Source organism: Ailuropoda melanoleuca, chromosome 7 (genome assembly GCF_002007445.2).
Source record: "Ailuropoda melanoleuca isolate Jingjing chromosome 7, ASM200744v2, whole genome shotgun sequence".
Lineage (NCBI taxonomy): Eukaryota > Metazoa > Chordata > Mammalia > Carnivora > Ursidae > Ailuropoda > Ailuropoda melanoleuca.
The window spans coordinates 131854687-131880970 of record NC_048224.1 but is presented as its reverse complement, the minus strand read 5'-3'; the positions used below and the strand labels follow the sequence as shown (position 1 = coordinate 131880970).

General features: G+C 38.3%; 1 protein-coding gene across 2 annotated transcripts in view; it reads left to right on the top strand.

Annotated features, from left to right (window-relative positions):
* FGF14 (fibroblast growth factor 14) overlaps window positions 1–26284 on the top strand; it is a 593789-nt gene that overhangs the window by 122555 nt on the left and 444950 nt on the right. The window contains exon 2 of one of the 2 annotated variants that reach the window (XM_034665442.1): window positions 16418–16512. The exons of the other annotated variant lie outside the window; for it this stretch is intronic. The gene's annotated coding sequence lies outside the window, so the exon portion shown is untranslated. The remainder of the gene's footprint in view (window positions 1–16417; window positions 16513–26284) is intronic. 2 annotated transcript variants of the gene reach the window in all.

Genomic DNA, 26284 nt, shown 5'->3' with positions numbered 1-26284 from the left:
TTCAGACAGAAGGTGTCCTTCTGTCATCCTTACTATGCCTGTCCTGGTCATTATCATCATTATCATCTGGGTTAACATGAAAATGGTACGTGCCTGGGATCATATCTGTTCAATTCAATTCGCAAAGTGAATTTAGAACACTTGAAACTTAATATGCAAAAAATAATCCTTCCTTTTTACTCGTCTTGAGAGGATTGTAGAGGGAGTTAAAATGGAGGCACAGTAGTTTCTTACTGGGAAGGGATATCTCCTTTGAGGATCCAGAATTTGGACTCACATCATGGGGCAGCATTTTAAAAGAACCATCTCTGTTCTAAAGTCTAGGAGTTCATTAATCACAAAAGTCTGAGACCCAGATTCTATATCTAATGTTCTTTGTAGGGACCCCCATAAACCATTGAGATTATCAAAAAGGTGTTTCTCAATGGACTGACTCCATGTTTGAATGCTTAGCTCATTAGTCTCAAATTCATTTTTACTTTCTTTACTTTTCAAATGTTTCAAAAGCTGTTTTTAATTTAAGGATTAGGAGAGAAGTTCTTCCAGTTTTAAATGCAGTTTTTTTAGAGATTATAAAATAAAAATGCTTCTAGACAGACATCATGATTTAATTCTTCATGAAACAGTATATTTTTGCATACCTTTTAATTAATACAAAAGACCAGGGATGAACCATTTGTGATTTTAGAGTGACCAAAGAAAGATGTCTCAAGAGGCAGATGAGTGCCTTCTGCAGGATATTACAGAAAGTTTTACCCATGAAGAGAAATAGTTAATCTTTGTCATTTGATACAAAGATAGAAGGACATAACCAAAATCACTCTGAAGAAAATGCTTCAAATGTATGAAGTTCCTCTTACGAGTAACATATAATCTTGATGTGCTTCTATGAAATCAATATACATTTAATTATTGTGGATTTCACGATAATTGATTACAATAAAATTATTAATTAAAATTATCAGATTCAGTTATTTACAAGTCGAATGCTATTATCATTATCTAAATAATTTATTAAATAATGGTGAGTAAAAACAAAACAAAAAACTCCACAGAGAGAACAGAGTATACAGACTCTTTAGCTGAGAATTAAAGATGTAATGTGCCAAGTCAGATATAATCAGGACATAAGTTTAACAGTTAGTGGTTTTTAACATTTCCTCCACTAAGAGCTCCTGAGAGTGCGTGTGTGTGTGTGGGTGTGGGTGTGTGTGTGTTTGGATCTGTGGACGAGTTTTTAACCTTTAAACAAATTGCATTCTTAAAATGATGTATTAGATACAGGGGTTAATCAGGACTTCTGAGCAGCATTAGAAAATCGGCATTTTATTCTTTTTACTTATTGATCACCTGCATTGTACTACATAAATGAATTCCAATGAATATTAGAGTTCGTGTGTGTGTGTTTGGGGGGGTGGAAATAATAGTTCAACTGATAAAAAATTCCAGACTTACTAGAAAGGAACTTGAGGTTTTAGTTGGCTTGTGCAATCTTTTATAAATATGTCTTTTCTTTAGAATTAAAACAAATATTTCTGACTCCCAGAGGTACAGGTATCCCAAGATGAGATTCACTGTGTTAAAACAATTATATTTTGGGAGATGTTATTGTATTAAGGACCCAAAAAGAATGGGGAGAAGGTATGATAATGGGGATCGCGGCATGAGGTGGGATGCCCACGATGTAGATGGGTATGGTCAGTGACAGCAAGGGCAGATACAGTACCGAGCATTCACTATATGCCAGATGCTGTTTACATACTATGTGCCATTCTTAACAAAACCCCATGAGGTAAGCATAATTTTCACTATTGTTCATTTGAGAAAATGAGAAATTGGGTAATTTGCTCATGGTTATGTGATTAGAAGTGGTGGTAACTGGATTTGGATCCAATTCACATTGCCCAATTCACATTGACCAGATTCAGTTTTATGTGGAGCGGGCAGTTATCAGGAATAAATGAGAGAACCAAAGAGGGAGGAAAAGAGCAGAGAAAAAAACACTTAGTTGAAAGAGGCATTCAAATTGGACCTGTACTGAAAGAAAGGAAAGATGAAGGTTTTTAAGCTGAGCAAAGTGTTTACTGTGAATTGGGAATACAGCTTGGTCATAACAAATGCATTAAAAGTCACTACTTTTTGTATATTAAATTTCAGGTGTTCTCAGTACACGTAAAATATCTGTTACTAAAATTAGGAGATTGAGAATTGAGAATGTTACTATTTTTTATTTCATTCTTCTTTAGATCACAAAATTTACCTTTCGGCAAACACAATGTTTATTTTAATTATGTGATATAAATGAATGCCTTTAGTCATTTTGGTGGGAGGCCGTTCTAAATCTTACATAAAGCACATCTGAACAGGTGGCGAATCTTCAGACTTCCTCTTGGTGAAGGCGATGCACAGAGAAGGAAATTGCATGTTGTGGATTAATTGTCTCATGCTGCTATTTCTTTTTCTCATGAATTCTATTTCCTATAAACACCATTAGTTGACGGATCAGTGGTTTGCTATTATTAACCAGGTTAGGTATATTTTTTAGTGTCCCTGTCCAAAAGTTACTCAGCACGGGTTTGAGCCACACCATATGTCCAGGTTACTCCTTTTTTGTCAAGAGAATGCAGCGCAGCGAAGTCCCATGTATTCCCTTCAGCTTTCCTTCGGGGAAAGAAGTCTGCTTTTTTTGTAAGGACAGAAGTTGGATTTAGCTCTTATGTCACTGGTTTTTGTTCTCATGGCAGGTCCTAAGACATGATTTCAACAGCGATAACCTAATCTGTTTTATTTTTAAAATGTTCTTTGCACTTGTCAGATATATATTTTAGCTAAAACAAAATAGATTTAAAACTAGGTTATAAAAATATTTTTGATGAATTTGCTACTTTGTTTTTTAAAATGATATGCATAGGGGTGCCTGGGTGGCTTAGTCAGTTAAACGCCTGCCTTTGGCTCAGGTCATGATTCCCAGTGGGATCGAGCCCCACCTCAGGCTCCCTGGCCTGCTCCTTTCTCTCTCCCTCTGCCTCTCCCCCAGCTTGTGCATGCACTCTCTCTCTGTCTCTCACTCTCTCTCAAATAAACAAAAAATAAAATCTTAAAAAAAATAAAATGATATGCATATAGTACGATGGTCGAGAGGGTAGGGTTCCCTGTCAATGTGATGTCATTCAAATTCTGGCTCTATCCTTCAATAGCTGTGCGACTGGGTTAGTTTCTTAGCATCTCTGTTTTTTAGTTTTCACCTCTCTCAAATGCGGGTGATGACAATGAGTAGCTTTTCTAGTGCATAGTTTCATGTGTGTATTTGTGTGTGAAATAAATGGGTTAAAATGTATGAAGTATTTAGAACAGTACTTTGTGTGCAGTAAGTAGCCATTCAAAAGTGTTAGATGCTGTTACTACTGCTTCTACTGTTACTATGTATCATTTAGGACATTTAGTATGTACCTAGTTTGTGCCAAGCACTGGGCTTACAATGATGAAAAACATATAGCCAAGGTCTCTGCTGCCCTAGAGCTTACATTCTACTGTAGGAGACAGGTAATAAGCAAGAATATATAAGCTCAAAAAAAAAAAAATTAAACGAACAATGAGAAATGCATGAGTGAACATGGAGTGATAAGACTGAAAGATGGAAGATACTTTAGTTTCTGAGCCTGTGACATTTAAACTCAAATTTTATAGTAATAAAAAAATCAAGCCAAGAAAATGTCTGTGGGAAAAACATTACTGGGGGAGGGAATGGCTGGAGGGAGGGGGCAAAAGGAAGAGAGTCGAAAAGGTTGGCCAGGGTCAGCTCTTTGAGAGCCATCAGGCCAGGATAAGGAATCTGGATTTTACTTAAAGGCAACTGGAAGCCATTAGAGAGGAGAGACTGATCACAATATGTTCTAAAATGATTCTTCTGAGTTCTGAGTGGAGAAGAGACTATGTGGCTGGAGGGAACAAGGAAGCAGAGACCTGATAGGATGCCACCAATGTGTGCCAGGAGAGAGATGATAGCAGCCTGGTCTAAGGAGGTCCAAATCGAGATGGAAAGTAAAGAAAAGATTCCAATTAAAGTTTTGGAATATTTTTATGCCATGCCTTGACCACCTATCAGACAGGCACCCAAAAGTACTAACAAAGGCACTCATAATCCATCACACATTTATTGAACACCCAGACACTGTAATAGTTACTGGAGATTTAAACTTTTAGTCTGGTAGGGAAAGTGGACACATTAAAATTAATATGCTGCAATGTGATAATGATTTTAGCAAATATGAATAAAAGACACTGGTACTCAGAGTAACGCTCTTGTCTGGGGATGTCCCCAAGAATTCACTGAAGAGGTGATATTTGATTGTAGCTTCAAATGATAGTTTGGGGTTTGCCATGTTGAGGAATAAAGAAAGGCACTCTGGGCAGAGAATGGAGGAGCATAACCTAGAATTATGAACATTCATGGTGCATTTGGGGAAAAGTACATCAACTGATAGGACTAGAGTGTACCAAATGGACAAAAGGGAGAATTATGAATAGAAGGTTGTGTATGATAGAGTTTTATTTTGCAGGAAAGAAAGTGTTGGGAGATTGGCAAACAATATGGTATCTATATCTGTATCTATGTCTATATCTATCTATATATCTTTGACAAAGATTTAGAATTTAATCTGAGAAAAAAGTTCACCAAATACCAAATGAGCCTATAGCTATATAAATCTTCATTTAAATTCTGATGAGAATTTACCACACAGCCAAGGGCAATTGACCAAATCACTCCTCGAAAGAACAAGGTAAAACCAGTATTATCTCTTTGTAGGGCATGCAGTGTTAATTAATTAATATGAATACAGAAAATTTTAAGTTAAGCTGACCACTTGTACATAAGTTTATTCACTCACTGATTTCTTTTAAAAAATAGCCTAAGTATGGAAGTAATACTTTAGTGTATTTATTCAATGATAACAACAATAATACTGGCATTATGTGAAATTTATTGAACATAAAAAATTTTTGAAAGCACTTTACACAAAATATATACACAAACAGTAATTGCTACAAATATGACTAATATATTTACTGTATCATGAATTCACAACAATACATAGTCAAAAACATTAAGACAAATAAATGAGCAGAGTTTGAACAGACAATTTAGAAAGAAGGGAAAACAAATGTCAAGACACACAATGCAATGTAATGTATTATATATAATAATGTATGTATATATGTCTACATATTTAACTTCTAGTTGAAAGTGTGTAAATTACAATTCAACTTGTATTGTTTATGAAATTCACTTCTTAGAAAGCAATTTGATGATATGCATAAAGATCCTTAAAAGGTTTTATATATTTGCTAAGTAATTCTGTTTCTGGGAACTTATTCTAAGTTAACAAACCTAAGTAAACCATAAAGAATGGAAAACACCTTAAATTCCCAACTATAGGGAAATATTTTGGGAATCAGTGATAAAGTTATTTCATGTAATGTGATACAGATTTTGAAATAAGATTTGTGGAAAATATGTAATAACATGGGAAATGCCTCTGATAGAGAATAAGGTAAAAAATCAGGTAAAAATTATGTTTAGGCTTAAATATATGAAATATATTAGGCAGAGAGAAGAAAATGAAAGATACTTAGTATGTGGTTGTTTTAAGGTCAAGAGACGTGGGTCAATTTTTTCCCCCTGAATGTTCCATATTTTCTTCAAGTAACAAATAATTGTGTAACTTATAATTTTATCTGGTATTTTACACCTCTCTTGTCAGATGACAGATTAATTCCATTTTATATCCTATTAATAATAAGATTATTAATGTTATAATAATCTTATTATAGGAATTTAACTCCAGAGAATTTTTTTTTTTTTAACTTGTTGAGGGACAGTGCTAGGTGCTGGCAGACAGTGATGGAAAAAACCTGGTCCTCATCTTTGAGGAGCTCCCAGACTCAGGTGTGGCTGGGTACAAAGCCTCTGGTCAGGCCTCTGGCTCATGGACATCATTATAACCTAGGAGGGCTAAACAGATGATATCTATCCATTTTTTCAAAGATCGCCAGGGATTTGACTTACCCAAGAAACTCTCCCTATTTATACCTGAGTGCAACCCTCTACTATATAGTGTAAACACATTGTTCCTAATACTATCTTCATCAGAGATGATGAAAAGTTATTACCATTCTTTATATATAACCCACCTAATATAAAAAGTAGAATTACATTCTCCAAATAACCTGCCTATATTATCCATATTGAGAGACATTTTCAGAGCTAATAAGAACTTTATTTTACTGTTGTAGTCGATTGCTGATCCATGCAGTTTGTTATATATTTATGGAAGTTGTCTTACCTGTTCACTTCACATATGTCCAGTTGGACTTTACCTCGTACCATGGGGCTTTTGCTTTTCCTGAGGAATCATTTTTCATTTTTATGCATATTTGTGTCTGACAAATCTTTTACTGCCTGTTTCAGACCACCTTTTCCATACAAAGCAAACAATAATCTTTATGTTTTTCTTAGGTGAGTATGATTTCGACACTTATTGAGAAGGTTCTATTTCTCCAGATTGTTCTATTAGGTGGTGTTCTATTATCACCAGCATAAGTGACATCTCTATCTTCTCAGTGACTGATGAGCCATCTTCTTGTTACAGCAGTAGGTAAAATTGGTTGCCACAGCAAGTTTTTCATTAGACTTATCATTAGGCTTTGGATGTAAATATTTTTCTTAATTTGTCTCTACTTGAATAATGCAATGTGTTTTTCCCCATATGTTTTATGATCTAAGGATTAGTGCTAGACATTTCCAGATGACATTTGCAGTTTTTATTTTTAATCTAAATGATTGAAATCATAAAATTAATATGTTCATTGTAAAAAAGTTAAAACATAACAGATGAGTCAAAAAAAATGTGAAATTCTTCTTCTCTCCTCCCATTATTTCCTATTTCTTTCATCAGCACATTTATTGAGATTTTCATATATATTTTTACATTCTAGACTTTTTCCTATATAAACAATATATGTATGTATAATGTATGATGACTTATATAACATTTATATAATATTGATAGATCCTGTTTTACACAAAGGAGGTCAGAGTGTAATATTGTTCTGCAATATTCTCTTTTCACTTAATACAATGTCACACTAAACTTTTCACATCAGTAACTTTTAGATCTTTCTTAGATCTTTAGAGCTTTCTCATGGATTATTCTTTTGTATGATTATTATGAATCAGTCCAGTTAGTCGATGACGTTGACATCCTGCAATGTGCCTGGAAGTATGCTAGGTGCTAGGGATGCAGTAATTAACAAGACAGACAAGATCTCTGTCTTCAGTGTTCACATTTTTGTGCCCTTAAGGATGAACATTTATATTTCTTTCAGTTTTTCACTATTACAACATTTTTTTAAAAGAACTGATTTTATTCCATTTACATGTATTTTTTTTTAAAGATTTTATTTATTTATTTGACAGAGAGAGACAGCCAGCGAGAGAGAGAACACAAGCAGGGGGAGTGGGAGAGGAAGAAGCAGGCTCCCAGCAGAGGAGCCTGATGTGGGGCTCGATCCCAGAACGCTGGGATCCCGCCCTGAGCCCTGAGCCAAAGGCAGACGCTTAACGACTGAGCCACCCAGGCGCCCCATTTACATGTATTAACTTCATAAGTGTGTTTGGTCTTCTGATGTCTTAGAATGCTATATTTCATAATTTATTGCTTTCCTTCTTATCTATTTTTAGTTAATTGACTATTTCTCTTTGCACTTTTTGGGGCATAAAGAATACCAGCGGAACTAACCCATTTCTTTCAGTGGCTTTTAAAATATTCTTCAGTAATAAATTTGAATAGCCATTTATTAATTATTAATTTCAATTTTTGCCTGCCTTGGAAAACAAAAGAATTGTTGTGTTTATATTTTCCTTTACTTCCTAATTTTAGTGTTTTACGTTATTATTTTTATGTTATCAAGGATTATAACGTTCACATTCTATTTTGTAAACATAATTCCCATATTCATTTAGATTTAGTTTTTTCATTTATATTGATCTAGCATTAATCCTTCATATAATACACATCATTTTGATTTATCTCTTGTTTGGATATATATGTGTGTGTAATACATATAATATTTATATGTGTATATATATTTTAAAGAATCAGCAATAGATTATGTCCTTGAAAGTTTAAAAATTAATTTTTCTATATATTTGACTCAAAGTCATGGCTGAGTGTGAAGTCTGGGAGTCATATATTTTTTTCTGTTAGAACTTTGAAGGTGTTGGGGCACCTGGGTGGCTCAGTCATTAAGTGTCTGCCTTTGGCTCAGGGTGTGATCCCAGAGTCCTGGGATTGAGCCCCACATCAGGCTCCTCTGCTGGGAGCCTGCTTCTTCCTCTCCCACTCCTCCTGCCTGTGTTCCCTCTCTCACTGGCTGTCTCTCTCTCTGTCAAATAAATAAACGAAATCTTTAAAAAAAAAAAAAGAACTTTGAAGGTGTTTCTCCACTGAGTTGGTCATTGATAGTTGAAGTAGAAATGTCTAAGGCTTGTCTGAAATGCTCCTAATTTTTTTCCTATATTACACTGTGCCAGGCACATATTAGGTGCTGGAAGATGGAAAAAATCTCATACTCTTCCATTGAGAAGCTCCTAGACTAGGTGTTGTCAAGTTCCAAATCAATTGTCTGGCTTATGGACATCATTCTAACCAACAGTTTGAATAGAAATTTCACCTTTTGCGTTGAGGTCCAGTAACTCCACCAGAATATTTAATATTAGTATTTCTGCATAATTTTTTTTTGTAAATATAGCATGACTGTTTGATCTTTAGGTAAACCTTTATTTTAAGAAAGATATCTTTCATTAAATCTTTGAATTTTTCTGTTCCGTGGTTTTTCTTCAGGAATATCAGTTCTGCACATTTGGACTTCCTCCCCCCCCCCCGTCTTCTGTATTATTTTGTCTCCAATGAATTTATACTTTTGTTCTTTTATTTTTGTTTTGTGTAATTTGTTTTTGAAGATTGCCCTTTGTGTTTCATAATGGCTTCAACAGTATATATTCTACTTTTTGCTGTTTCAAATATAGATTTCATTTGAAAAATGGGTGTGCTGAAGTTTTCCATTTTACTTCTGAAATCAGTCATTTCACTTATCTTTGTTTGTTGCCTTTGATCGTCTTTTATCTCTTTTGTCTTTCTTAAATCCTTTGCCCAGGATCCACATTCTCTTTAGAGTCTTTAAGAGTATCATTTGATTTAAATTTGCTTCTGTCTTCAGGGGGCAGTTCTTTCCTGAAATGTAGTATTTACCTGATCTTTGCCTCTGTCTGTCAGTTTCTCTGTTTCTTTTTCTCTGTGTTTATGTTCTATATTCTCTCTTTAGGATGAGCAGCTCACCCACTCGAAAGGTTAGGCTTGTTGTTACTGAACATATAAATCACATTTTTTAAAATTTTGTAATTTAGTGTTTGTTATTCATCTGGTGAATCTGGTCAGTGCCTACAGGGAGGGATGGTCCTCTCCCTTCTGCCTTCCCAATTCCCTCTTGAACAGTTTCTTGGTGTTAGGAGTCTTCATGGGAAAAAACCTAGGTGGCCAACATGTATTGTCCACCTTTAGTTCAACCTCGTATACTGCTCTGGAAAGTAGGAGTCGAGCCAAGCCTTCCTCACTCCTAGTGAAGTATCACCAGTTAGGCCTTTTGAACTCACCAGTTACGTTTAAGAAGTCTTCATTTTGGTTAGGATCTAGAGAAATATAAATTGCCTGTGAGTCCTTTTCTCATTTTGTCCCAATTCTATTGTATTTTGCACTAGTCTTCTTAGTCTGTCTTGTGGTTTGCCATAACTTCCTGATTTTGTTGTAATTAAAATTTTATTTTTAAAGTATTTCCGTTAATATTTGTGAGTGGCAATACAGGGAGTAAACAAATATTTCTGTTCTTGTACTTCCCAGAAATCTCCATTGCTACGTTCCAAAATAGGTAGTTGAATTAATTTGAGAGACAGAGACAGAGAGAGAGAGCCTGAGCTGGGAGAGGGGCAGAAGGACAAGCAAACTCCCTGCTGAGCACAGAGCCTGGTGTGGGGTTCCATCACAGGACCCTGAGATCATGACCTGAGCCAAAGGCAGATACCTAACTGACTGAGCCACCCAGGTGCCCCAAAAAGCTACATATATGTTTTATTTTATTTACTTTTTATTTTTTATTTTTATTTTTGAGAGAGAGGAAGAGGGAAAGGGAGAATCTTAAGCAGGCTCCATCCCCAGCACAGAGCCCAACTCTGAGCTCAGTCTCACAACCCTGAGATTGTGACCTGAGCTGAAATCAAGAGTCTGATGCTTAACTGACTGAGCAACCCAGGCGTCCCCTGCATAGTGTTTTAAATCAAATTATTTTGATTTTAAAACTATATATATGTCTTAAATCTATATGTATGTTTTAAATCAAAATAAAATAAAAATAAGTGTTTTCATACATATAAATGAGAGGGTCTTCAATTCATAGGGACAAATATATGTATGAAAAATATCCCCTGAATTCTAATATTTCCCCTTACCAGCTGTGGTTCTTTTATTTAGTAATTTAGCATTCCTCAATCTTAAGGGGATACAAATTCCTACAAACCACAGAGGACTACACTTTGAGGATCAAATAGAATAAAACCTGTGAAAGTTTTGAGGGCTACTAGTTCCAGTGCAAGTATCACGTAGAGTTAATAGTTACGTTGCTATTTGTTATTTGGGAAGAAAACCCACGTTGGGGTTTACGGAGGACCATAATAGATTTGCTTTTTGCTGTGCTGTCTCCAGATGAGCTCCTATTTTTTTTTTTCTAAGTATGAAGGAGATAAAGTACATACCAACGTGCCCGTGCTTGCAGTGATTCTCCCTTGAAGCTCACCTTCTCTGGGTTTGCTGAAAGAGATAATGAACCTGCCAGTTCTGTTTCTGAGCATTTGCAAAGCAGAGCTGAGGATGGAGGGAGCTGAGTGGGGCTGGGGATTTTATACCAGAAGGAGCCAGTATTTATTTACAGGAAAACAGTAATAGACAAATGAAGGGTGGTGAGGGCACCATTTCGGAGGGAGATTTTGATGGAAGGTGTGAATGGGAGAAGAAGAGAGAAAAGGCGTTTTAATTTGGGTTTTTGATTATGAATTCAATTTCTCTTAATGCCTTCAAAAGCTATAAGTAAATATTAGAACTATTTTTAATTACTTGGGGTGAGGGACCATGTTTTATTGTGATACGGAAGAAATGACTTAGGGCTTAGGCGGAATTCCCTTTTCTGCTTTTCTCCAGTCCACTCTCAGCTCTTTTTCACCCTGCCCTGGGAGGCTGGGAGGCTGGGAGGCTGATCCTGACCTTTGACCATTGGGGAGCATTAGCAAGCAGCTAGCAAAAGGGAGAGAGCGAAGTCAGGAACTTATTCCTCGTACTGACCATGGGCTAGCTGTGTCCCTTGACCAAAGTCACAGTTCCTGTGAGGGGGCTCCTGTGACTCCAGATTTGAATAACCATGCCCTGCGTCAACCCTTTGGCTCAGGTGTGGTTGCAGCCCTCTGACCCCCATCTTTATTTCCAGGGTACTGTTACCATCCCTTGTGGTTTCTGTATGCCCTACCCAGACTCCTGTAAACAATTCTATTATAAACGCTCTTCTCAAATTACCCCATTTAAGCGTGTTGTTTTCTGCTGGACCTCTGAGTGATACTGGGCTGTGTGAGGCCCTTGAACTTTGGTTTATTTAAGTATTTTTATAGTGTCTGGAATTCCCCTAGAACAAACACAGATGGCCTGGTGGCCACATAGCTCAACCAGCTGAAATGGGCAGAGCATTTGTTTTTGGTCAACTTCCATGCTTTAAACGTGTCTATATAGTATTAATGCACCAAGTTAGAGAACAGGAAGTATGTCTCAATGTCAATAGTAGATGCTCATTTTAAGGAAAAAGAGAAAAGGATGTAAACCTTTATTGAGCATCAATTTTCTATTGGTATCAGTGCTCAATGTTACATTATCCTGTGGAGTCCTAGTAAGACTCTTGCAAGAATGGTATTTTTTCCTTCATTTTATGGATGAGATGATGGCAGTTAGTCTAAGTTGCCTGTTACAATGTTTCACAACAGATCTATGTTTCAAACTCTTTTGATCTCAATCTACCAGAAGTTGGTTCTCCAGACTGGCTGTACCTAAGAAGTATGTAGGGAGCTCTAAAAATCCAGATGGCCAGGATCACCCCACATCTCCTGAAAAAATCTCTAGATGTGAAGCCTGTGGTTGTATTTTTATTAGCCTTCCTCCCCACCCTGCCAGGCAGTTCTGATATGCAGCCAAATTTGGAGAAACCGAGCTAAAGCTTTCTATTGGTTCTGCTCTTAAATGACAGTAAACTTTTCTTTTCTGGTTCTTTAATTTGAACATTCTGCTATAACTTTAAACAGAGACATATACCAGAGAGTAAATTATTTCACTGTGTAGGAGTGTTTATTGTGATGTTCTCTCTAGGCTACCTTTTAAAAAAATCTGAATTTTAGCAATAGTGCTGAATTCAAGGCAATACTACATTCTGAAGAACTGTACTAGAAATATTTTTATCTCCGCTAATATTTGTTATCTAGAAACAGAATATTATTTCAGATTCCATGAAAATACACTCTAAATGATCAATACTGATAAAGAAAAAAGCTGTTAGATGTAGGTTTTAATAAAAATTGGCATAAAATGAGAATATTGACATTCAGTACTCTTAAAATCTCTCTTTCTAATCTTCATGCACAATAAATATTATCGCTATTGTAAGTACCTCATGTTGTTTGAAGAGTGAAGAAGAAAACATGATATCACAGAAGCACCTGGAACTGAATCTTAGTTATGCTCATCAAATCATAATACCATGAAAGTTTTCAATGCTCATGCTCCACTTCCCCATCTAAAAAATGAAAATAAGTTCACTCTACTTAATCTCATAGGAGTATCCATCAAACCAGGTGTTTAAAAATAAATTGCTGAGTCCTAAAATGGTATGGAATGAAAACATCAATGCAATACAGGGAAAAATGAACTATTGGGGGTTTATAAAAATTCCAGTGAAAATGTGTTATTTCTGATAATCCAGTGCCCAGCATATGCCTGCCTCTCAGTAGGTGCTATGCCTTTGGTTGTACGTGGCTATATTGGATCATTATTACAGGCTTTAATAAAAGAGGGCATGAAGCTTTCTCAGAACTACATTTACATAAAAAATCATCACAAGTAATCACCCCAGTTGGGAATTGTAGGAAGACTATCTAAAATAAACAACTGCCCATGCAGAATCAGGAAGGCTGGAAGGTTCTCACAGTAGGGATGATAGCACCATTTCCCTTTTCCATAGCTCCTCACAGGGACAGAATGAACATAGAACACGAAGTAAAACATTTTTGAGTTTCATCCCCTGAGATAGTGATCCAAACTGTAATAGGTAGAAAATAATGATTTTGAATTTTTGTTTCCATTTTAGATGGTAAATGATTACTTCTGAAAAATTTTAGAGTGTTTAACCTAAATATTTCATCCCAAGCATTTAAAATATTTATTTTTTAATATAAAAACCTTAAAATGGGGACGCCTGGGTGGCTCAGTTGGTTAAGCATCTGCCTTCACTCAGGTCATGATGCCAGGGTCCTGGGATGGAGCCCCTGTCTAACTCCCAGCTGAGCCGCTTTTCCCTCTCCCTCTGCCCCTCCCTCTGCTCATGCGCTCTCTCTCTCAAATAAATAAATAAATAAATAAATAAATAAAATCTTTATAAAACTATTAAAATGTTTTAAGTATTTAAAATATTAAAAACAGGGGCACCTGGGTGGCTCAGTCAGTTGGGTGTCTGACCCGTAATTTTGGCTCAGGTCATGATCTCAGGGTCCTGAGAACAAGCCCTGCGTCTGGCTCTGAGCTGGGTGGGGGCCTGATTGGGAATCTCTCTCCCTCTCCCTCTGCCCTTCCCCCCTGCTCTCTCTCTAAAAATAATAATAATAAAAAAATAAATATTAAAAATGAGCAGCTTTTCCCAACTATCTGATACTGAAGATCAGCATCTGCTTTATAATGTGCTGATCTGTTTGTCCAGCAGAACTTACCCGGGCCACAGCTGATACTGAGTGAACACATGAGCCCGCTGCTCTAGGGATAATCAGGCAGTCGAACAAGGGGACTGAAATGGGCATCAGCCCTGGATGGCTCTGGTACTGCTCACTAATGAAGCCATTCATTTTGGATGATCTGAGAATCACTTTGGATAATCACATCAAAGAGGTGACAGGAAGAGAGACTCCTCCATATCCCCAACTCCTGTTAGTTACCCTCTATTTTTAGGGTAATAATCTCTTCCTTTATTTGAAATTCAACAGGAAAAATCATTTTGTCTCTGAAGCATTATGAAAATCCTTGAAAATCATCTGGGGTAATTTGAATTCTAGGAATATGCTTTCAGATTTCTTTGTGTGTGATACACTCAAAGCTGATAGCCTCCCTTGTTAGTAAGGAGCCATATAGCTATTGTTTTTGAGGCCTGCTGCCACCTTTCCTTCGCCAATTGGGGAAAAAAAGAGGGTAGTGTAACGGGTTATTTTGGAATATGCAAGACATACGCTGATGAGCTATAATTACATAGTGACATCTTGGGAACTGCTATTTGGATGCTGTTCCTCTCTAATTTATTATTCTTTAAAGATGCTGTATTCATATCGGTTTTCATTTACTTTCATTTTTTTCCATTTCTTTTTAAACTGGGATCACTGCTATGAGTTTAAATATCTCAAAGATTTTTCTCTTCAACCTGCAGCCAGCTGAATTAAAACTTGTCAAACCAGTCAAGAAGCTAAAGGTAAAGCTCCTTAAGTATTTTTCAGAATCCTCTGCTTGCCTTTTGCAGAATGTTTGCTTTGTTTTTGGTGCTTAGCTGTGTCCTCTTGTAAGATAGTCTCCATAGATCTTCCTAGAAGCCCTCTGCCCTTTCCCTGAGAGGTGATGCCATTTCCCTAGATACTCATCTGAAATAAAATTGCATGAATTTTATTTGTCAAACAATCTAAATGATCTATTTTTCAGATGTTTTTGAGTGTCTCCAGAATAGTCTGTGCTCTCAAGTAACTGACAGTGTGTTGAAAGAGAGGTGTGGGAAGAGGCAAGTGCCATAGCGGGCATTATGGAAGCACCTGGCTTGGCGGGGAGAGGGAGGTCTATCACTTCTCCTGAGGCATTAGAAGAGGCTTCCTGAGGAAGTAACTTCTCTGCAGAGACATGAGGTCAAATCGATGTTATTCAGAGTAGGGGTGCAGGGCAGGGAAGAGCGCTATAAGCAGTGGGATCTGTACATCTAACCACAAGGAGATGAGAGAGGACAGGCTGCCTCGAGGATACTGCAAATTCTGAGTAAGGTCCAGTGCATTCACAGAATGTCTTCAAATATGGTCAGTTATTCTCTCAGTTCAGGTGTTCATTCTACTTCTTGCATCTTTTAGTACAATAAACCACAGTCACTGTGACAGAGGGAGAAAAAAACATTTTGATCTTTACTTGTCCTATTCATATGTTGTGGCGAATTGGAGAAGAGAAGCAACTAAATGTCTTCCGAGGGAATGAAAACATAGCAGGATTGGTGATACTCCCCTTGGAACGACCTTTAAAGCTCAGTGTGGAGTGGCTCAGGACAGCCCAGCACACTGACCTGTGGCCATCACCATGCGCATAGGGAATCACTTTGCTTTACACTGGCTCAATCTTCATTTGATACTGAAACACACTTTCCGTTCTTCAGAAAGTATGGTTGGATTACCATGATCAATGATGATCCGATTTCCTTTGTACTTGGGATAACTTGAGATTTAGTTTTTACTTGAGATATAAATAACTGAGGATTTGCATGTCAATTCCCATATAAAAGGTAATTAGGCTTCAACTGGTGTCTTCAAGAAAATTTGCCTCAAGTTATTCTGTCTCCCCCTTTCCTCTCTTCTGTTACCTCCCCTCCCCTCTTCTCTTCTTCCCCTTTTCTTCTTCTCCCTTCCTCCTCCTCCTCCTACTTCCCTTTCCTCCCTCTCCCTCTCTCCCCTCTCCCTCCTCCTCCTCTTCTTCATCCTTTTCTCCTCCTCCTTCTCCCCTCCTCCTTCTCCTTCCTTCTTGTTCTTGTCTCATTTTGTTGTTGTTGTTGTTCTTCTCCTCCTTCTTCACCTCCCCCTCCACTGAAGATCAAGGGCTTTTCTACAATTTTCAAATTAGCAATCCCCTAAAAGGGGTCGGGCAGAGAGTAATCCTTGTAGAGAAGGTGAGAAGTAGCTGTCAATGTCTGGTGAGGTCTGCAGAGGCAGTAGTTACCTTTTATGTTTCTAAAAGATGCAGGGAAAAAATGCTCCTGATTTTTTTTTTTTTTGCAGAGCAAAGACATAAAGCACTAGGACACCAAAGATAGAAATATCATTGGAATCAGAAGTAGGTTCCTTGTTCTGGCTCTAACTACATGGCATCTTGGGTGAGCTGGTTTATTTATAAAATGTAGTATTTGGACTGTGTAAGATATTCAGTGCTTTACCTTTAATATTCTGTAATTCAGTTTTTAGTCATTTGTTTGTTCATTTGTATAATAAACATATGTGAAGAACCTAGAATGTTCTAGGAGCTGTGTTAGGTCTGGGGAGTGTGAAGGCAGAAAAATTCTTCAAAGAGCTGGCTGATGAGTGGGGCTTGCACAGGAGTGATAAATCCAGAGTTAAGAAAATGCACATTAATAGTGGGATGGGATATGTGCTATGAGAGAGGTATGCACAGGCTAATCCCAAAACGAAGAGCACTGTTACCTAATAGACATTGGAGCTTTGAGGCCATAGGGAGGTTTTACAAAGGAAGGGTTGCTTGGTGAGCCTACCATGATCCATTAAAGTCACCTGGGTGGAGGTGGGGATCTGCTCACAGGTGGAACTGTGAGTATTTGGTCTGTCTGCAAAAGGCATGCCTTTTGACTAGTGGCAGGCATGTGGTGAGGGGGCTGTGAACATGGACAGGCAGCTGAAGCCAGATCCCCACACAGGCCTAATGTGTCATGTTCTGGATTTTATCTGGAGAGTGGTAGGGAGCTACTGAAATCTTTTCAGTAGGGGAGTGGGATAATTATATTTATATTTCAGGATAATTTCTTTGTGCCTTGGAAGCAAAATTTATAAAATGATCAGATGAATGAGGTTAATGACTTCTAACTTTTTCGGATCATGTGCTGTCTTTTGACAATATTAAAATTATCTCCAAAAAAAGTACATTTACAGGTAAAATTATACCTATATTGTTGCAGTGTTCATAGAGACCCCCTGAAGCCCATCTATTGATCACAGTGGATAAACTCTCAGTGTTAACATTCTATCTTTAGTTTCTCTGTTAGTTTTTCTTCAGTGGGATTTGTCCCAAAGCTGCTTAATGGATCCTGAAATTTTATGTTATCTTTCATATTCCCCATTCAGTTAATGAAACCCAGAGCACATCTCTCACAAGTTCATGTGTAGTCTCTGACATTATCCACAGCATAAAATAGGTGGAATAAATGATTCATTGAGACAGCTGTCACTCTAGGGGCTCAGGCCCGGGGCATGCTGGAGTCATCACTCAGCTGCCATATGCTGCCATATTCTTTCCATATGCTCCCACTCCTCACCTCAGACTGAAGGTACAAGAGGGCAGGAGTGTCCACTAAAATAGGGGGGGTTGGCAAGCAGTAGGCAAGCTGTTAGTGTCCTAGGCAAGCAGGCCAGTGTTCAGAGTAAAGGTGCAGTCCTAAAAGGAACTAAGACAGAGTGAGCTGAGAGCATCATTAAAGGAAGCAGCACACAGGGCAAACAGGGGTGAGGTGGGGCAGTGGGTTGGTGGTGGGGTGGAAGCGTGTGAAAAGAAAGCAGGGTTTGTGGGGCGCCTGGGTGGCACAGCGGTTAAGCGTCTGCCTTTGGCTCAGGGTGTGATCCCGGCGTTATGGGATTGAGCCCCACATCAGGCTTCTCCACTGTGAGCCTGCTTCTTCCTCTCCCACTCCCCCTGCTTGTGTTCCCTCTCTCTCTGGCTGTCTCTATCTCTGTCGAATAAATAAATAAATCTTAAAAAAAAAAAAAAAGCAGGGTTTGTGGCTGCCCTGCTTCCTGACCCCACCTCTGGAGGGTACAGAAGAAATGCATTACCACACCCTGGTCTGTACACAGGCTGGGGTTGTGGCTGTGCTCTTAGCTACAGGCATAACTGGCTGAGGAATTGGAGCAGGGAGTGACATCAGTTAACTCCCCTTGAAGAACGGGGAGGAAGAAAAGAAATGAGAAGACTAAAAGTGGTCTCTCTAGAAACACTGCAGACTGGTAGCGTTGGCAAAATCCTGTATTTCTTCTTCTTCTTCTTTTTTTTTTTTTTTTAAGATATATTCATTTATTTGAGGGGCGGAAAGGCAGAGGGAGAGGGAGGGAATCCCAAGCAGACTCCTCACTGAGCATGGAGCCCAGTGGGGCTCCATCTCATGCCCCTAAGATCCTGAAGACCTGAGCTGAAATCAAGAGTTGGATGCTTAACTGACTGAGGCGCCCCCAAAATCCTGTATTTCTTGCAGGAAGCTCTACCTGTTCCTCGTGGCCTACTGGAAGCAATTATGAAAAATGGAAGTTTAGGTGGAAAAAGTACACATTCTGCCCAAGTTAGGTAGTTGGGGACTCTATTGATTAGAAATGCACATGCCCATGAAAAGGAAAAATGAAAAAAAAAAAAACACAAAAACCAAAACAGGCAATACTAATCCATCAGTAAACTATTGAAGGAATCTACTTCTAGTAACTATTGAAAGAATCTACTTCCAGAAAAATGGTTTTATTCTGAAGACTTAATTTCTATCTGTTGATGGGCATTTTTTTTTCTGTTGGGTAAACTGCATATATCCACCATCATTTAGTCTGAAATTGTCATGAAAATTTTCATTGTCATGAAAAAAATATCAATTTTAGGCCAGCCAATCCTTAATTATACAATAATCTTACTGTCTTTATTGTGCCGATTATTATGCAAGCCAAACCTCCCTTTTCCTTATATTTTAGAAAACAAGTTCAAAACAAACCATTAAATTTAGATAGAAACATATTAATTCCGTTTAAGAAGTGAAGGAAAATAAATGTTATTTCACTGGGAAAAAAAAGTACCATTTATCTTTTCAACAAATTTTCAGTTCGTGTTCTATTATTTTAATTCAAATTACCTAAATTTTATTTAGAACCCTGATATTGCATGAACATAACTAAAAGTCAAACTATACTCTCTATCAAATAATATTATTCTATTATCAGCATCAATTCTTAATTTTAAATCAAGCAGTAGCATCCATTTATCAAACTTCTCTTATGCTCTAGCATGAGCAATTGCTAATAATTTATATAGTAATTTATACCAGCTCTTTGGATCTTGTGAGGATGTAAGTTCTGCTTAAGATGTGGGAAATTCCAGATGTGACAACTCTTTAGAGTGACCAATACAGTAGTTCCAAGAGAAGCTTGGACATCATTCCTACAAAATTTGATTGGTTCCCTGGCACCTCTGTTTTGGCTTCTGCTTTAGTTACTCTTTAAAGACCTCTTGGATGTGTGTGATCTAGGGTCTCAGTATTTTCTTTCTTTTTTTTTTTAAGATTTTTTAAATTTATTTATTTGACAGAGATAAAGACAGTCAGCGAGAGAGGGAACTCAAGCAGGGGGAGTGGGAGAGGAAGAAGCAGGCTCATAGCGGAGGAGCCTGATGTGGGGCTCGATCCCAGAATGCTGGGATCACGCCCTGAGCCAAAGGCAGGCGCTTAACCTCTGTGCCACCCAGGCGCCCCTTCATTTCTACCTCTCTTCCATCAACTCGTACCATCCCATCATGTTTTCAAATCAAAATTTTGCTCAGTAATAACTTGCAGTTTGGGTGAGTGCTGTTTCCAACCTGAATTCTCACCTCAGCTGGCAGGCCGAGTGGTCTTGATACTTTTCTAATCAATGAATCTATCTATCTATCTATCTATCTATCTATCTATCTATCTATCTATCATCTATCTATCTACCTACCTATCTATATTCTGTTGTCAAATTTCCATTTTCTTTTCTTTTTTTTTTTTTAAAGATTTTATTTCATAATTCCACAGAGATAGAGACAGCCAGTGAGAGAGGGAACACAAGCAGGGGGAGTGGGAGAGGAAGAAGCAGGCTCATAGCAGAGGAGCCTGATGTGGGGCTCGATCCCATTACGCCAGGATCACGCCCTGAGCCGAAGGCAGATGCTTAACCGCTGTGCCACCCAGGCGCCCCCCCATTTTATTTTCTAAAACCTACCTACTCTGCCAGAATCTGTCCCACAATAAGTATGCTTCCTAAAGGCACCCTAACGGGGGAAAGTTTAGAGGAGGTGTGCATTGACGTACCAAGAGTTACGGTGTCAGATGAACGTGCTCAGCCACAAGACGAGTCCTTTAGAAACTATGTGATGGTGGGTGGCATTTTTCCTCTCTGCAGTCATGTGGTTTTAACCTAAATAGACACATAGTATACCAGGTGGTAGTAGCCTTTGGTCTCCCATTAGAATTTCTGAGACAGAGAAAACGCTATGTTTCTTCATCTAATTGTCCTCCAGAAGCAGAATTCCTTGATGAGATAATTATTTACTCACAACTTATCCAGGAAATTATATTACTTTGTAATCTTGCCTCATTTACAGGCAAGGATAAATCTGCTCCCATCAGACCGTTCCGATGATGTCCTTACCTGTGGGTTGGTAAGACAACTGGCTTTACATGATAGTCTGTTTCCCTTCCTGTTTTATAATTCTAATTTACTTCCTTAAATAGACTGCCTTCCTGTCTTTATTTCTTTTGTTTCTGGTGTGTGTGTGTGTGTGTGTGTGTGTGTGTGTGTGTGTGTGTGCCTGTGTGTATTTAATTGCCTGAAAGTAGCTCAGTAAAGTTTTCCTATCACTGTATTTGATAATGAAAGATGGCTGGACAGTTGTATTTGCTCTTGGTCTTGGTTTTTCATTCAGTCCCTTTCAAGTTCAAATTTTGCTCAAATTTAATCAGAATAAATTGCCAAAGGAGTTACAGATTATAGGAGATTGTTTGCTATCTCAGGAAGGCAGCAATGAAAGAGGGAAATTCTGGGTGGCCTACACTATATTTCTGATTGACAAGAACAAAATGGTTCTGTTCTAATTGATGGAAACAGAGCACTGAGAACAATGACCAGAATAAAAGGGGTTAGAATTTGAACTCTTGTTCCAAAGCTAGAGCTATTTTGGTAAATTTAAATGGAACTATCTCAGATGATCAGTGATTTAGAGGTGCCACCCAGCCATTTCCTGAAATAGTCTATTAACAATGAATTAAAAAATAAAGCAGGTCGGTCAGTAGCATGCAGTCTTTACTGTGTTTTCTCCAGGACTTTGCTACACTAGTGGTTCTCAGCTGGGAGCCATTTTGCTCCTTAGGGGACATTTGGCCGTGTCTGCAGACATTTTTGGTTGTTGCCGTAATTGGGGGAGAGAGGCCAGAGATGACACTAAACACCCTACTGTGCACAGGACAGCCCCCAACCAAAGCGAACCGTCTGGCCCCAAATATCAACACTGTTGCTGTTGAGAAACTCTGAGGGGTATCAACAGCTATGACCAGATGTTAGATATCTACTCGAAGCAGATAGAGATTATCTGGGGAATTGTGGCCATCACTGATTTTTTGGGAGTCTTGATGAAATAGAAAACTGCTTCTGGAGTTTGGGGTTTGGGGAGTGATTTGTTATTTGGGTTTCCCGAGTTTCCCCAGTATCTCCTGCAAACCCAATGCTGAGGAGTTTCAAGATCCTGGTTCAGTCCCTGAGACTACATATGACTGATATTTAGCTGTCACCTCAGGACTGATCCAGAACTCTGGCAGATGCCCCTAATGATTTTGCCTTTCTCCTGAATTTTGGGCAAGTTTAGAATCCTCTCACACACCTTGGATTCTGGGTGTGTGCCATGGGCACTCACCATCAGATTAACTAACAACAATATTCACTAGATTAACTTTATAAAGGCAGCTATCCAGATATACCTTTGAAAGCGTTTGGATTATTTGGGGGTCATTAATGTAATCAGAATTTTTTCCAAATAATGGAGAAATTCACCATCATCAACATGATCACCCTTGGCCTGTGTTGCTGGGGTAAAAATTTTTATTGCTGTTTTTTCCTTCTGAAACTAGTGAATTTCCTACTGTAGCACAGCTAGACCTCACCATGGTGTCAACCCTTATGATGTGTCCTGCTTTAGCGCTTCTCAATGTGACCTGCATTTGGCAAGTGGTGCATCTTTTCAATTTGGTTATGACTGTACGTAATGCCAGCTCTCTTCTTTTTAACATGGTCCAGACAGATTGGATTAGCCTCATAGATATTCAGGTGTCTGGATCAGTAATAACTTGTAACTGGGCCGGTCTAGCATTATGTTGACTAATTTTATCCATTTGTATGTCATAAACTGTGTGGGCTGAGACAGAGAAGAGCAAGGAAAATGAGTTTTGTGGGTGGGTATATTTCATCTGTAATTTATCAGCAATGTTTAGATAATGGTGTACTTTAGCCAATAAAGGGAGTATTGTTTGAGGATTTCATGAGGTTTGGTAGAAGGACCGTTTTGGCAACCTCATTTGGGGGATGCCGGAAGAGAAGTCTAAAAACACTCATGTAAAGGGTGTGGCACCTAATATGGAGTGAAGCACCAGCAGTACTGCCCTGAGCCCCTGCCTCCGGTCTGTAGGGTGCTTCTGGGTGAATGGGACAAAGTACCCCTCTGCCAATATAGTCCTGTGAGTGCAGAGCTCAATCAAGAAGAAAGAGAAGTCCCCCATGCTCCAGACTCCATGGCTGGCCCCCTGCTAGATGTTTGCCCCACTCACCTCCTGGCCTTAGTCCTTACTGCAGTTCACGAACTGTGTACTGTATGCAGCAGCCCTGAGGACTAAAGAAATATTGTTTTGTCATGACATCCTGTTTCCCAACATTTTAAAAAGATCAAATCTGGAAATGAGTAAAAGCAAAAACCAACAATCCAACAGAAAATGTTCTTAGGTAACCAACAAAGCTTTCACAAAGGCCAGGCTCTTAGAGGACCCTAAATGCCAATAGCCTTCATTCAGAGCCTCCTGACTGCAAGTATCAGCTGACTGATTGATGGAAAGAGAGGAGACAAAAGAATATTTAAGACAGATACCCAAGCCATCAAAAGCAGCAGCCTGAGGGAGGCTTTTACCTTTATCTCCACAGTCCGGAAGGGCGGAAATACCATACCAAGTAATGACTGTAGATAACATTCGTGTTTATAATGACTACCCTGAGTCATAAAAACTCTGAATTATTTTCAGAGGTTTTTTTAATGGTTGGCATTTTCAAATGTTGACGTACATACGGGTAAGTTCTAGTTATCGTGAAAATTCTTTTAGGATGTTTAATCTCTTGATGAGATTAGCTAAGCAAAGAATGACAGAGTAAAGTAGTGTAACTATCATTTTGTTGTGACATTTATAAGTAAAGGAATAACATTGTATAGCTCATTCTCTAGAATGAATGATTAAATAATTAAATACTCCAAAATATATTTTGGAGATAGAGATAGTAACATGCTAAATGTCCAGAACAATGTTTCTCAAACACGGTTCAGTGAAGTATTAGATTATGAGGATGCTAATTAGAGTTCCCTGAAAAAAATATTCCTTGGATAAATGAATGTGGGAAATACTCGAATTAACAAAGTAAACACACTTCTTTGTTGCAGGACTTTTCAGGGTTTGTAATACGTTGACATGCATTGTGGCTCCTAGGAGAGGAACATAGTTTGAACATCTGCCACATGTATAAACTCATGATTAAAACTCACCTCTACTTTGCCTGTTCATCCCTTTACATATTTGGTGGCAGTGATCTCCTTCTCCTCTGGGTGGAGATTTGGTTGGTATTGGATACCCTGATGTTTGATTGCTCTCAGATGACAGAATTCTTGTTGCAGTGAAAACACTTATTTCAGAAAGCGTATGCATGATATCCTATGTATAATTACACTTCTAGACAAATACAGTAACTCAGTCTTGGACTTCTCCTAGCACAGGTGTGGTTCAGGTTGGATGCCTAAGTCCCAGGGAAGTGGTGGCTGTCCTCTCATTGCTCAGCAGCACTATTGGCAGTTGTCACTTAACATCGTGATAGGGTGGGGTGTAGGTAAGGGGGTAGGTAAGGCAGGTGTGGCCCAGCTCTGCTGCTTTTCTCTCATCTCCGCCCATATTAAGGCTTACCTTCTCTCCTTCTGGTGCTTTCAAAGGCTTCCTCTCCCTCAGTTCCACTGACCCAGAACACATGCTTCTTTCTGCCTGAGGTGATCTCTTCTCAAACTTTGGGTAAAGATACCTCTCGCCTCATTCTGCCAAGGTCTTCTCTTCCAGAAGGTGGCCCATGTGGATGGGACGAAGGCCTGCTCTGTCTCTTACCTGACTTTTCTCTGGTCTTAGGGTAGCACTTATGCCTCCCTCCCCTGATGAGTCTGGGAGCTCAGGTCACGCTGGGTCTGCTTTAAAGGACACGGTGAGCCGTTCTCCTAGCCCACGGTAATCAGTGCTAGGACCCATTTCAGGTGTTTCCTGGGAGGAAGAGGGAAATGTTACTGCATTCTAACTCTGAAGAGATCCTTTTTGCATCTTTACTCTCACCATAGAGTTTAAGAGATGTGGAAGAGCTTCCCAGGATGGTTCTCTTCCTGATTTCTGCTTAAGGATTAGGGGACAGGGAGAGGATGCTCTCTCTCTCCTCCGCTTGAGTATCTGATCACTACTGGAGTCAGACCGGACTCTGCATTTCCATACTGAACACATCAACTCTATTTCCCACCCATTTCCTCTTATCTGAATCTTGAATATATTAAAGAACCTACATGTTCTCTAAACTTCTATAACAATGCCTTGTCTGTGGCATTTCCTCATTGTATTTTAGTTGGTAAAGAATTGCACATTAGTAATTTCTAAGATTCTAAAAGATAGGACAGTGTTTTCTACTTCTTTATGTATGTCCCATAATGCTGATTACGGTTCCCTGCAAGTGGGATATGTACTAATTTAATATTGATTGATTGAAGCATAAGAGGGCCAGTCATAAATTGTCTCACAAACCTGGCTGGGAAGTGTCCTCACTTTTCCCCATGGGTAACCAGGATTTGTGTCTCTCTGTACCCAAATTTGTTCTGCCTTCTCTGCTGATGCCACCTCTGTGCCTTTGAAGTGCTTCTGCATGTGTGTGGACTAACGTGAATGTTTGCCAACTCATTTTGATTTAGAAAGTTGACACATACATTTGTGAAGTGTTGTTTGCTTTCATTTGTTAGTTCAGCGTTTGAGGACTAATTGGTATTTGGAAATCTTAACATCATCATGACTGCAAGGTAGCATAGCAACTTTATAACATGGATAGTCTTTTGCTTTTTCAGTGTTCATATTTATTATGATCACTGTTAAGGTTTTTGAGAGGTCATGTAACAAAAGCAGTGGTGTAGAAATTAAGGAGAGATGAATTCTGGGAATAGCTCTCCCTTAAGCCTGCTAGGTATCTTGGCAAGGTTACTTGAACTTTCTGTGCCTCACTACTTTACTAAGACAAAAGGAAAATGATAATGTCCACCCATTACATAATCTGTTTTAAAAAGAAAGGAATAAAACAAAATATTAATAATGTTTTATACATCATGTTCAGTTGCAGGTGGCTTTTCAAATAGTAAATAGGAAAAATGAAGACATGTGGTTTTAATTAATTATAAGCTGCTAAATTAATGTTTTCCTTATTATGCTTTTAAATAAGATGCAATGGATCTATCTCTCTTGCACATGGATTTATCCTTGAATATTGAACAGAGACCACATTTATGGCATCAAATGACACTTTAAATCTATGTCTCAATTCCCATTTAGTTTTTTTGAGGATAAAAGAAGGCTCTAACACATGCAATTTATTAAACACATGTTTTATTAAATGAGGTAATGCTGTCAGTTATTGATTTACTCTAGTGGATAGTGTGTGTTCAATACATGTTGTTATTATCCTATTATAATATTTTTCATAAAGGCCCCATAGGAATAAAATCTGGAAAAAATGATATCAAAATGTTAATCGTAGTTGAGTTAGAGATTGTGGGTAATTTTTTTTCTATTTCCAAGATGTCATTATTTATTTAATCAACTCATTCCTTCATCCAGGAAT